Genomic DNA, 14,149 nt, shown 5'->3' with positions numbered 1-14,149 from the left:
TTCCCCAAATGACTATGGAAGATGACTTTTATGTGACCCTGCTCATCTCTTAGGACTCTACCATAACGAGCCACCACAGGGTTTCCTTTAGAGGCTTCATCAATATAGAATTTCAAAAAGCCAAGAGGGGGAGGTTGCCAGTAGTCATTTCCTATTGTTATATGACATACCATCTTAGTTATGCTCTGGGGGAAGGTACCTGTAGACCCAAATGCAATAGTATTTGAGCATCTTGGTCTTGATTTGGGTTCTTGGGAGGTTTCTTTAGAAGGGTGTCTACAGTCTCATTGAGTTGTCTAATCATCTGAGCTATGATGCTCTGGGATGAGCCAATTTTGTTCTTGAAAATCTTATTATGGCGTTCTTTCCAGGCATCCCAGATTAGAAAGCCTGGAACCAAAGTCCAAGATTTGTTGATTATTTCATTTTTAGAGAAGCTTCTCCTCCAGTTCTTCAAAGTGCCAGTGATGCTAACATTGTCCCTATCCATTTGTTTGAAGATTAAAGCCACCCAATTCCACAAGGTGGAGGTGAATGGGTAGAGGTTGAGTAGGTGTTCCATTGTCTCTTCTTGTAATTCACATAACTGGCATCTGGATGGACCCTCTACACCTCTTTTTCTAAGGTTTTCCCACGTTAGAATTTTATTATGTTGCACCAACCACATGAATGGTTTGATGTTCATCCAATGTGGGTTCTACCATAGATTCCTCCATACCTTATCAGGGTTTGTAAAGTCAAGCCCTAGGGCCATTGTCTTAGCTTCTTTGAGGTTGAAGTTTCCTTCGTTGTTTCTTCCCCATCACAGTTGGTCTGACAATGTTGATATCAAAATCTTTCTTTGTTCCAAGATCACTGCAAGAGCTTTTGCCTGGGCCTTCAAAGGGTTATCTTCACTATATACCAAGTTCTTCCATATTCTCCATTTTCCCTTGCTCCTAGCCTGATCCCAGAAGTCACTTACCCTGAATAAACCCTTACTGTTAGTGCCATTCTTGAGATTGGCTAGTTCCTCTCTTACCAGGTTAGATTCCTATTGCCAGTTGTCCTCCTAGAACCAAGGTACATTTCCATCTTTGATCTCCCAGAAACTGTGTTTCTGAACTATGGCTCTATTCTCCCATGATTTGTTCCAAATGTGGGAGCCTTTGATGAGCCCAGACATTTGAATGTGGTCCCTTTCTTGCCAATTATTAGCATACTTCTGTTTCCAGACCTTTGCCCAAGGGGTTACCGATTCCTTTAGCCATCTCCACCATAGTTTAGCACCCAAAACTTTGCTTAGGGTTTCAGAGTCATGAAGTCCCAAACATCTATGTGTCTTGGGTTTACAGATCTTATCCCATGCTACCAAAGCCCATTTCCTTTTCTCTTCCCTTTTTCCCAGTAGAAATTCCCTTTGGATATTTCTGATGTGTTGCGCAACTCCTTTAGGAGCAAGAAGCACTGAGAACATGAAGATGAGAATAGTTTGTAGGATAGCTTTTGTTAGCACTAGCCGTCTTGCTAAATTCAAAGACCTGCTTGTCCAATTCTGGACTTCTTCCTGTAGTTTATTAGTGACTGGCTCCCAAACTACCTTGCTCAGGGGATTGTCCATTAGAGGTATTCCCAAATATTTGGAGGGTAGTTGTCCTCTTTGAAAGTCGAGAATTTTGGTGAGGTTTCTCTGAATAGCAATGTCACTCTTGAAATAGAAAATCTTAGATTTGGTAAGGCTTACCTCTCTACCAGCAGCCATAGCAAAGTCATTTAGTATTTGCTTGAAATTTTTATCTTTTGTGACCATGGGTGTACCCTACAACATAATGTCATCCAAAAATTGTTGATGATTCAAGGCATCTCCATTTAGGGTGAGTCTGAGACCCTGGATTTTTCCTTCTACTTTTTTTGATTTTATCGCATTGCCTAAAGCTTCCATCATGATGATAAAGAGGAAGGGGGGGAGCGGATCTCCTTGTATGAGGCCTCTCGAAGGTCTAAAGGTTCTAGAAGGTAAGCCATTAAGCAGGATTGAAAAACGAGTTGTGGTGACAAGGGCCATTACCCATCTTATCCAGTTGTGGTCAAATCCATACGCTTTTAGAACTTCCCTGATGTATGCACAACTTAGCTTATCATAAGCTTTTGCTAGGTCAATTTGCATGATCATACCTGCTTGCTTATTGAGAGAATGTACCACCTCGCAAGCTTGAATGATGATATTTAGAATTTGTCTTCCTTCCACATATCCAGTTTGCTCCTTAGGCACAAGAGTTGGAAGAAGGGGCTTGAGCCTCTTTGCAATTACTTTGGATATAATTTTGTAAACCACATTGCATAAAGATATGGGTCTACATCTATCCGGTGTCATAGCTATTTCCTGCTTTGGGATCAAAGTTATGAAAGAGGCATTAAGTGCCCTTAAAACAATTTTGTTTTTCCTTGAGTCCTCCACCACATCATGGATATCTTGTTTGACTATTTCCCAACATGCTTTGAAGAAGTCCACATTGAACCCATTTGGGCCAGGAGCTTTCCCACTTTGAATCTTTTTTTCACTATGCTGACCTCCTCTTCAGTCACTGGCCTATTGAGATTGTGATTGTCTTCTCTAGTTACAATCTTACGAATGTGCTTTGTGAAGTTATGGATGAATTCTGATCTGTCTATAGGAGGCTCCTCAGCTATGCTTTGTAAATGATGTACTAGAACAGATTTTGTTTCTTTGTGGGTGCTAAGATGTTCTCCATGAGTATCTTTGAGTATTGAAATCTTGTTATGAGACCTTTGATCCATGGTTGACTTGTGAAAAAACTTTGTGTTTCTTTCTCCTTCTTTTATCCATTGCACTCTCTATTTCTGTCTCCAGAAGATCTCCTCTCGTTTGAATTTTTCTTCCCATTCCTGTTGAAGAGAGTTAGCTTGTATTTTCCTTTCCATGATAAAGCCATCTGTGATGAGGACCTGGCTAATTCCTTGTAGTTTCTGTTCAATTTCCTTTTTGTCTTTGAAGATATTTCCAAACTCATTTCTGTTCCAATCTTTGAGCCTAAGTTTGATGTATTTCAGTCTCTAATGCAGAAGGAACATATTAGTTCCCTGAACGGGTATATCTTCTGCCCACCATTTACCAATATTGTTGATGAAATCAGGGTGGGTGAGCCAAATATTTTCAAACATGAATGGTCTCTTTCTTGGAGTGCCTATAAAGGAAGCTTCAAGTTGGATAGGCCAGTGATCTAAGCTTCCAAAAGGGAGGATTAACGTAGACAAGTTGAGGCCTGTGAGAATGAGGTCCTCAGAGATTATGAATCTATCTAGTTTAGAGGAAACTTGAGAAGCCCCTCCCCACTTATTATTCCAGGTGAACGTACCATTTCTGGTGTCCATATCTACTAGCCTCATGTTGTTTAGGAAGTTCTAAAAGGCTATGGAGTCTATACCTAGTATTCTAGTCCCACCTTTTTTTCTGTAAGATATCTAATCATATTAAAGTCCCCTCCTAGAATCTTGGGCATAACATGGTATCCTTCTCTTAGCTCCTCCAGTGAGATAAGAAGCTTGAGTTTGTCTTCAAGTTTTTGAGGACCATAGAAATTTGTGATAAAATAGACTTCCTTATCACCTAAAGGTTGGATCCCCATCGATAGGTAGTTCCTGGATGCTTCAGCATCTAGGATTCCAAGTTTTTGGGGGTTCCAAAGTGTGACGATCCCTCCCGTTGTGTTGTCTACTTTAACTTCTAGATATTCATACTTGATGAGCCATTTGCTATGTATCTCCCTTATTTTATCTATTGAACATTTTTTCTCCTGGATAAACACCAAATCTAGTTTTTCTTCTTTTATTTTGTTGCTAAGTTTTCTTTGTTTCCTTTTACTTCCTAAACCCCTAATATTCCAGGTTGTAAGTTTCATTAAGAAACATTTGTAAATGAGTAACTAGTAAGATGTTTCATCTTACCTGAGTTGATCATGAGTTTCCCACACTCTATCAGTAGCTCATTTTGTCTTTTTCTTCCTATTTTCCTTCTTGGGTTCTTGGGAGCGTGTCTTGATGTTGCCTCCATTGTTTTTACCCCTTCGTTTTCCTGGCTATCATGGTTTCTTTTGACTCTAGAACCCTTTGTTTGAGATCTCCAAGGGAAGAGCTGTTGTACTCTGTCGAACTCCTCTTGTGGTAGAGAATCAACCCCTTTGGTGGTTCCCTGCTCCAAGAACTTTTCTATATCGAGATTCTCCCTTTCAAGAATTTCCTGCAGGTCATGGTCCTCCATTCCAACCTCTCTTGGGGTCATCTCATGGTCCATGTTGAGTTCCATAGTGCTTGGTAAATCCTCCTTTAGTTTGTTGTTTTCTGGTACATCCTCCATTCTATCATATTTTTCCTTCTTTGCAGGACTATCCTCCAGTACCTGGTTCATCCCATTATTTCCATCTTCTTCTTCTAATATCTTGAATCTGTTATGACATGGTTGCTTCTCCTCATTGATTTTCTTCTGTTTCTTTTTCCCTCCTTTCCCATTGCCTCCCGCCTTGGTAAAGCCTTCGGTATCTTTGCCTATGTTGGTTTTGATGTTGCTCTCCATTTTATTTAATGGGCAGTCTCTGAACAGGTGCCTGTGTTCATGACATTTGCGATATTTGAATGGGACATGCTCATAGTCCACCACCTGCACCCATTATTCATCATATACTTCTAGAATTATTTTGTCTGGAAGTGCTCCAAATAGGTCCATTCCTACGCATATTTAGGCAAAGGAGGTGTATTTTCCTCGCAGAGTCGCATCTGATATTTAAAAAAAATGACCTAATTTATTGCATATGTCTTTTAAGGATTCTGGCAGCTAATAATCTAAAGGTACGGAGTAGAGTCTTATCCATATTGGTACTGATGTGAATGTCTCTCATTCCATAACAAAATTCATCACCCATTGTCGCATGTAGAGGCCTGCTGCAGCATAAAAATATAGTCCTCCTTCGAACACTCTATCTTTGTCCTCTAGATTTGTGAACACTACTGTGAAGAAACCCTTGGACCCAAGGTGAAGATATATTTCCCCCTTAGGTTTCTAGTGGTTCTTTATCTAAGCATGCAAATCCTTCTCCGTTGGCCATATCGCCACAAATTTGCATATTATTGCATACACAGCCATGTGATCCCTGTGCACCTGCAAAGCTGGATCACTTAAAACAACATGGGGGTGTGATGGTATACCTAGGTTTATAGAGTCCTGTCATATTATTGTGATCAGTTCTCTGTTTGCCTCTTATTGTTCACTTCTCTCCTCTGACTTCCTCTGGATTCTCCTCTTGTTCCTCTGATCCGATATTTTTTTGTTTTTCTATGTTGATACTCCTAGTTCTTGCCTCCAATGGTTTCTTGAATCGGCTTGAAACTGCATGGCTGTAGGAGGGAGTGGAACTCCCCCCTCCTCGCCCCTCTATGGTGACCAGCTCTGAAACCTTGTCACAAACCCTAGCTCATCTCGCTTCCTTGTAGCACCCTCACCTCAGCAGTGTCATCAAGAGAGTGACCAATGACTTTCAGGTTGAGTTATTTATTCCTTTTATACTTGTTATTCATTTTAGGTTTATCAGATACTATTGATTATTTATATTCATGATATTTTGTTAATTAAAGTGAATAATAGATATAATATTGGTATTGTCTCATGCTTTAGTTTTAAATATTCGTTTTATGTTTATTAGATAATGTTCATATTTCATATTTGTGATATTTTGTTCATTTAAAATGAATAACAGACATCATTTTGGGATGGTATCATACCTTAGTTTTAAATCTGGTTAACTTTAACTCTGATTATAAATAGTGATCCTAGCCCAAAAATTCGATATTCTAAATAATATTTATAATAGTTTTACCATAATTTTTGTTTATTGAAAATTTAAAAAAAATGTCTTTTCATGTTTTTTATTTAATTTAAAACTTTAATGACACATCCTTCTCTCACGGTAAAGAAAGAGAAAAATAAAATTATCTAAAAGATATAAGGAGTAGTTAAATATCTTAAAATTGATTTTTAAAAAATAAAATAAAAAATAATATAAAAATACAAGTAGTATTTCAATATTTTAAAATTGAATTAAAAAAACTAATATGATAGGTTTGATTGCTGGAGTTTATAATTTAAAAGCTTTTAATAGTTTCCTATTGTTATAAACAATATTCAAAACTTTATTGTTATAGATTATATTCAAAACTTTATTGTAAAGTAAAATGTCTCTAATGCGTAGAAAATACAGCTTGTAGTTAAACTAATAGTAAAAGGAATACATACATATATCAAAAGTTATTTGGAAGACTTATTTTCATTCTTTATATTCAAAACTCTTAAATTTAACTTCTTATCGTTCTCATTTCTAAAATGAGAGACAATTTATGCTACCCCATATCTTACTAAGTATCAATTATTTTAAAATAAAAGATTTGATAGTCATGGTAAAATGGCTAAGTAAGGCAATATCTAAAGCAATCATTCAACTATGCACTACCTATTTACACTTTGGAACATGGCAAACCAATGTTATAATAGTAAAATCATTCTCATGTCTTGCTTTATTAACTTTAGGAAAGAGTTTGATGGAGTACCTAGAAGTAATATTTCGAATAAATTAGTAGAGTTAAAGGCTCATTTGCATTAAAATATATTGTTATAAGTTTGCATATGAATTTTATTATGCTATAGATATAACTGAACCAATATTTCTAAAACAAGAATAGACTCTTACAAGTTCCATAGGAAAATGATGCACTATACACTTCCTAAAATGTCATGGGATGAAAACAAATCATCTTTGTAATACTAAAAAATTAGTGTGAAATTAACGTTTTCCTAAAATGTCTTCGATACAACCATATTAAATTGGAATTTGAATTTATTTTCAGCAACACTAAACTTCCTAACATATTAATTGATATTAAATAGAATTAAAGGAAATAAAGTTAAAAAGAAGAAGAAAAAATAATTCTTTACCATTTTTCTTAATGGTCAATATACAAAAGCTTTCCTCAATGGAGAGCAAAAATCACAATCATTAAAGGTATATAGTCTAAGAGGATATACACACTCTAAAAATAGATACCCTCTCAATGATTAATACAAAGAATCCACCTCCTATCACTTTTGTGAATGCATAGTTTCAAGGGCGGTGGGCAATGCTGTTTAGTGTAACAAACCAAATGGATAGAAAATCCATGAAAAGTGAATAAAATTAAAATGTATAGTCATTGCTACCAAGGAAAAAATAGAATCACGAGAGTGTGTAACCCTCTTTCTAATTAGATTATGTCGAAGACATCAACTAAATTATTCCTTAAGAAATAGCCACCTTTATTTGATGCAAATTTGGAAAGGATGGAACTCAGGGCTATTTTGGTAATATTTTATTCCCTTCTCATTGAATTATATTCCTTTGAGGAATTCAACATAATTGGGGCTTGATTGTGGGATTTTGCATAGGTGAATATGATTTTTATTTTTACACTAGCAAAATTTTAATTGTCATTGATTCTCAGGCACCGTAATATGCGGAGGGATTAACCAAGTTAATTCACAATAGAGAAAGCACCACCCAAAATTAAATTAATTGTGAATAGAAAGAAACATCTAATGGAGTTTGAGGAATGCTCCTCGCCTCTAACCACATTAAACATAAAACTGTGTTCTTCCATGACCATACTAGCACATTTAAAATACCACATGTGCACACATACTAATGCACTGACATTAACCGATGCCTGCCATGCCCTCCTAAGTATGAACCAGGTATTCATGTGATGTCGTCTTCGAAGCCACCAAAGAAACAATATCGACACCCCCATCAGTGAGATAAAGGAATGAAGTTATTAACAATAATGTTAACTCAACTAACTTAACAATTTATTTATACAAATAATATAAAATTTTGTTATTAAGACTTTTATGGTGATAATTTAATGTTTTGGAGCCCAAAGTTGAGTCCATTTTCCAGAATAAGAAAGGATGACCCAACTTTAGGTTAACATAGGTAAACAATGATTTTCATCTACAATGTAAATACACTTTTATTATTATGTAGGCGTGTAGGCATGTCTTGCTTACGAATTGTAATTTAATTATACATAATTAATGGCTAGTTGATAGAGATTTAATGTCTATAAAATATAAGTGAATTATTTTTAGTAATAGTAAACGTAGATGGTATTTGAAAGGTAGTTATGTCATTTTTACTTTTCAATTTAATTAAAAATATATTATAAAATAAAAATAAAATATATATAAATATTTTTGTTGTGAAATGAGTTATAGTTTCTTGGGCATGTGGTATTGATAATCCATGATATTGTAGCAAACCCTATCTAGAGGTTAAGAAGCTTCATAGTGAAGTGGGAAGAGGGACTTAACATATTTTTTGGCCCTTATTTTGTGTTGGGAAGAAGGACTTCATGACCTATGGTTCTATGCAAGACCTCTATATGGGAATCATCCCATCGTAGGTTTCAACATATTTTCTCCTAGTGGAGATTCAAATTATGATGGTTTTGGTCTTGCCTTCCGTAGTATGCTAAGGGCAGTATACAAAGTTTTTTTGATAGCTTCATGGTGTTCCATCCTCATAACAAGCATGATTTGTGTTTTGACTCCTCATTTCTATTCATAGCTACCAACAGTCCCTTGGAATCATTGGCTTACCCTTGTCACCATTGTTTTCAATGACTAGTGTCAATCATTTTCACCATCGTTTTTCAATGTTGAGGAGAAGAGGGGGTCATTGGGACAAGGGAAGAAGGGATGGGTCGGGGATGTCCATTTCTACAATGAGAAAGCACACATGAGATTTAGAAGGTCGAAGAGGAAACTTAAATTGAATGTAGTTTCATTTTTAACGAAGAATTTATTGCACAAGTGGGGAAATGGACACTAGAAATGGGAAGTAATTGAACTACAAATAACATGTATATGCAGGCTATGGATATTGGTCAAAACCATCATGAGTTAAGTTCTAGTGGAATTACCAGAGGATCAACATGAAATCCTTCTTTGGTTGGATTAAATCCAATTTTAAATAAAGAAGTTGGACATAATAGTCACAAGGATGGCTTGAGCAGTGGCAAATTCAGAGTATAAATTTATAGGACAACAACTATACACCTATAACTAATTTTAGATGGACAACATCTAAATAATTGGTTATGTTGTCACTACTACTTTTGTTTAGTCTATGAATATGATAAAAATATTCACTATCTTTATGGGCATGTTTATAGATGTTATAAGTTTTATATTTGGCAAGGTCAAGCATAATTACATTATTATATCTTAATGTAGCAACTTCTATTACAATTATAGACATTCACTATTCATATGGACTCCCCTTTGAATAATTAATTATCCTTTGAGTTTTCTTATGGGTTAGTCTATGAATATGGTTAAAATGTTCACTCTCTTTTTGGGCATCTCTATAGATATTAGAAGTTTTAGATTTGAGAAGGTCAAACACAACTACTTTAGCATATAGCCATGTAGCATATCACCATGTCGCAGTTTCTATTACAATACAATACAAATGTTCACTCTCTTTTTAAGCATGTCTATAGATATTAGAAGTTTTTAATTTGAGGTGGTCTATCACAATTACATCAATATATCACCATATAACAACTTCTATTACAATTACAAATATTCTAAGTAGACCAAGTTTTTTTAATTACAAACATTCTAAGTAGACGAAGTCAATTTGGCAATTTGACTTCTATACTTTCTTTAGTAACAAAATTGTCACACCTACAATTAAACACATCTCATTTTTTGATATAATATAATATTTAATCTTCCTTATAAAAACAATAATAATTCAAAATAAAATAAAAAATTAACTAATTTTGATATTTTTTAAAAAATTATTATAATTACTCGTAAAGATTCGGAAGAAATCTAATAAATTAATCAATCAATATCATAAAATATTTAATACTTCAACATTATTTGTGTTCTAAATTTTATTAAATAATCAAATCTTATAATAAAATAAATCACTTCCATATAAATTATATATATTATATATTGTGGTGATTTGAAATATATATCTATTTTTATATTGGGCCATACATTTAATGACTACAAACAGAATATGTCATTCAAGAATATTATGAGCGCTTTCATTATTGCTATCATGATTGTTACATGTAATCATAATACACATTGTATAAGATTAGGTGTGAATTGGCAATGTTTGATAAAACCATATACTAGAAGACCTTAAATTTATTCATTATTGTTATCATGATCGTTAGATGTAATCATAATACACATTATATAAGATTAGGTGTGAATTGGCAATGTTTGATAAAAACATATACTAGAATACCATAAATTTATTCATTATTGTTATCATGATTGTTAGATGTAATCATATTACACATTATATAAGATTAGGTGTGAATTGGGAATGTTTGATAAAACTATATACTAGAAGACCATAAATTTATTTAAAGATAATACTCGAAGCATGTGACATATGCCCCTCCAAGTAATGACGGTCGAAGAAAATGTAGCTTTTGTTTGTTTCTCTCACGCTGACAACGTGTGACGTGATCCTACATCATGCTTCATGTGGCCCGAGGCTGATGAAATGGAGGCATCCCCACCAGATTCGTAAGCATCGCAATAACGTTTGCCATTTGAAGGGTTTATTATTGTTAGAGAGGTGAGATTATTATTTCATCTGAGGCAGCCATGGCGATCAGATCAGTTGGCTTTTCTTTAGCTGTAATGTTACTACTCATGGTGGTGGTGGGTGCGCTGAATACAGACTTAGTGTTGTATGTGTGTAGCACGGAGATTATCCCAAGCGGAAGTTCGTTCTATGGTCCTCTGGGAAACCTGCTCTCAGATCTGGAACAAAACACCGCCATGATCAACGGCTACGACTACAAGACGTCGAGCGCAGGGTCACCCAGTGCCTACGGGGAACCAATCTGCGGTCAGTCACTCACTGACTCTAATTGCCCACCTGCACCACCTGCCTTAATGCTCTCGGCTACAACATCTTGAACTTTTGCGGCAACGCTACTGGTGCTGAAGTTCAACTCTGACTGTTTCATCCGCTACAAGCTGTACAGCTTTAGTATCAAGTACTTTACTGCACTGCGCAATACCCTTCCAAAATAAAACCCAAAGGATTCTCTGAGCTGAGCTAGAGAGTCTCATCTCTGCATTTATAATGCTATCTTGCTTGAATCTGTGCCCGTCAATTGTAGATTTCAGAAATATCCTCAAATCTAATGGTCGAGAGAGAAGTCAGTTCTTTAACCCTCTCCCAATGGTATATATTTCCGAAATTTATAATCTACATCAAAATGCCATGTGATATGCCCTCAAGTATCTGCCTATTCTTCATAAGAGGGTATCTACCTCTTTTTCATAAGTAAATAAACTGTTCAGCAGTCATCTATTTCACTTACATGCCATTACTTCTTTTGTTTTTACCTATCAAAATATCTCTCTCTAAAACTGCAATGACATTGAATTATTCATTTTACTTTACATGCATATACATTAATTTTAATAATTTTATTTTAATTTATACAATAATTTAAATGCTTAGCAAGTATGCTATTATTATTAGTTTTTTTTCTTTATTTTGCTTCCGATGTATGGAACAGTGATTTTCAGACTAAGTTATTAAGTTGTAAGTTGTAAGGCTTTTCTCTATGGGAAGAATTATCTGAGATGCCACTTGCATTCATTCTTAGACAACTGAACAATGACTTTCAGTTACATTAAACACTATTTATTAATTATTAAATATAAACATGAAAATATTAAAAGAAAGAATTGTTAATTAATAAAACAATTATAATATTTAACACAATACTGCATAGCTCCTCATTAGATCTTTGCATTTGAGATCATATCCATTTGGGTTTTCCAGTGGCCAAAGAGGCCTTTCTGCATCATGTCGACCACATGATTGATATTTCTATGAGTTGTATCCCTCACATACTAGAGCTTAGTGCCCAAAAATTTAGAGATTATGTGCCCTAGGTGGTTTCTCTAGGCCCTCGCCATTGCCCTGCTAAACCCCAACTTGACGAGTATGAAATCACCATTAAAAGGGACCTTCCTTGGGTTAGATTTTGCATTAGAGACCACCAATTCGAAAACATTGTTGATGGCATGAGAGATGATAAACAATTTATTAGTAAGATTCTACAATCGTATGCACTCTTTGATTCCGATCTTGGAGTCAAAGAATTATGTTAAATGATGGCTACAAATGGCTTCTTTCTTCTGCAATTCTTGAGGTATGAAAAGGGTATGATCTCTTTTTCAGTATAAATTTCATTGGAAATTTAAAATCAGACCAAACAAGCCCCTTTTAAAGATTAAAAATAGCATAAACCCATTATATACTTGATTTTTTTAGTGTTAGAGGGATAGAAATGTTGTAGCTGCACATTCAATATATGTTTTTGCCATTTTTCTAACAATGAAGATCTACTTGTAATTGTTCTTTAAAAAGCATAACTCTGGTAAATGACACCATAACTTTATTTTCTTTCGTGCATTTTAAGGGAATTCTCCATGGAGTATGGCTCTCGCTTGATGTCCTTGGCTAGCAGGTATAAATATCGCAAGGATAGACCTGTATAATAGTCATTTGTAGTGGGGGAGATATTAGTAAGCTAGAAAATAAAATACCTCTGTTGGATTGAGCTTTTACATATTCCTATAAAGATTTGAATCCAAAATAATAAATTTAATTTCTGGTTATCTGATATCTTTCTTTGATATACATAATTGGTAGATGTAGCATGTGTTGTTCAGTTGTGCACATCAAGGCCCTCATATAGGAGGATATTTTTATAATAATGTTATAAAGAACAAAACAATATTGTTCGGGTTACAAAGGAGAACTTGTAAAAAGATTGGTTTGATCACCCACGTCAATTTTCTATTTTCAAAACCTAAATAGTAACACGAGACCATATGTGTTAGTCTCAGTACTCTAGATGCTCAAAACCTTGGATAATTAGGAGAAATAAAAGCATTTAATAAGGTTGTGGGTTCTCCATGTGACAGGGATACAAAGAATAGGGTTGGGGGTTAGCGATGTGACATGGATACAGAGAATGCGTTAGGAATTTGGCAACAGATAAAAGTATTTGTAATTTGGTTGACCTTGATCAGTTTTCAATTCATATTTTAAGTTGGTTCATAGATCTAAAATATTCATAAATGATGGTTGGAATTTTGTAATTTTGGTATGGTTGGATATGAAAATTTTGAAATCCTACTCCAAAATAACAACAACAAAAGGTGTGGTTCTCTACATAATATGTTTGAATGTACACATGAAAGTTTTCAACATTATTTTATATTTGAGTATAAAGGGTATAAACTTGTTCACAAGTATCCATAATTATAATGAGATTTGCATAATAATATTATATATTATTTTTTGGGAGGGGCTCTTCATAATGAGTATAGAGATATGATTATGATATCATGTCTCTGAATACTTAAGGTTGTTCTATCTCAACTATGAGTTTTGTTTTCTTGTATGCAATTTTGTTAATACTTATTATTTGATGATAATGAAGCTAACATGGTGGGTGAATACTTGTGACCTATGGTGTTTTCCTTTTTTGTAAGAATATGCTGATTTTTCCACTATTTTTATTTTAAAACATATCAATGCATATTCGTTTCTTTCCACCATTTTGATTATAACCAAGAAAAAATATTATTAAATATCTAGTCTTTTTGTGTAATAAATGCACCCTCTTTCCATGTCATACTTTTCAGTAAAGTTGAGTTGGACTAAGTCAAAATAAATTCAACCATGAAATAAAGTAAATTGTTAGAAATATTTTTAAATGTTTTTAATTTCTAGAAAATTTGTCCTAGCTCGCTAGAAATGTTTTTTTAGTTTAAATTTATTTTTTTACAACAAACAATGCATGAAAGCAGTATGCATTCATAGGTTTCCTTTATCTTTTGATTACATTGATCAACTTTCATAATGTAAGAGTAAACTACCATAATTATAATTATAATAATTCAACTTCATATTTGGAGGGACATATTTCTTTTGCAAGTTGTTATTGCTTGCTCCGCTCTTCACCAACTTCGACAAATTGTCAACTTCATTAGTTTATC

Source organism: Pinus tabuliformis, chromosome 4_1, assembly GCF_031772625.1.
Source record: "Pinus tabuliformis cultivar Carrire ecotype Pingquan chromosome 4_1, CPIR1, whole genome shotgun sequence".
Classification (NCBI taxonomy): Eukaryota; Viridiplantae; Streptophyta; class Pinopsida; order Pinales; family Pinaceae; genus Pinus; species Pinus tabuliformis.
This window is presented reverse-complemented; position numbering follows the sequence as displayed.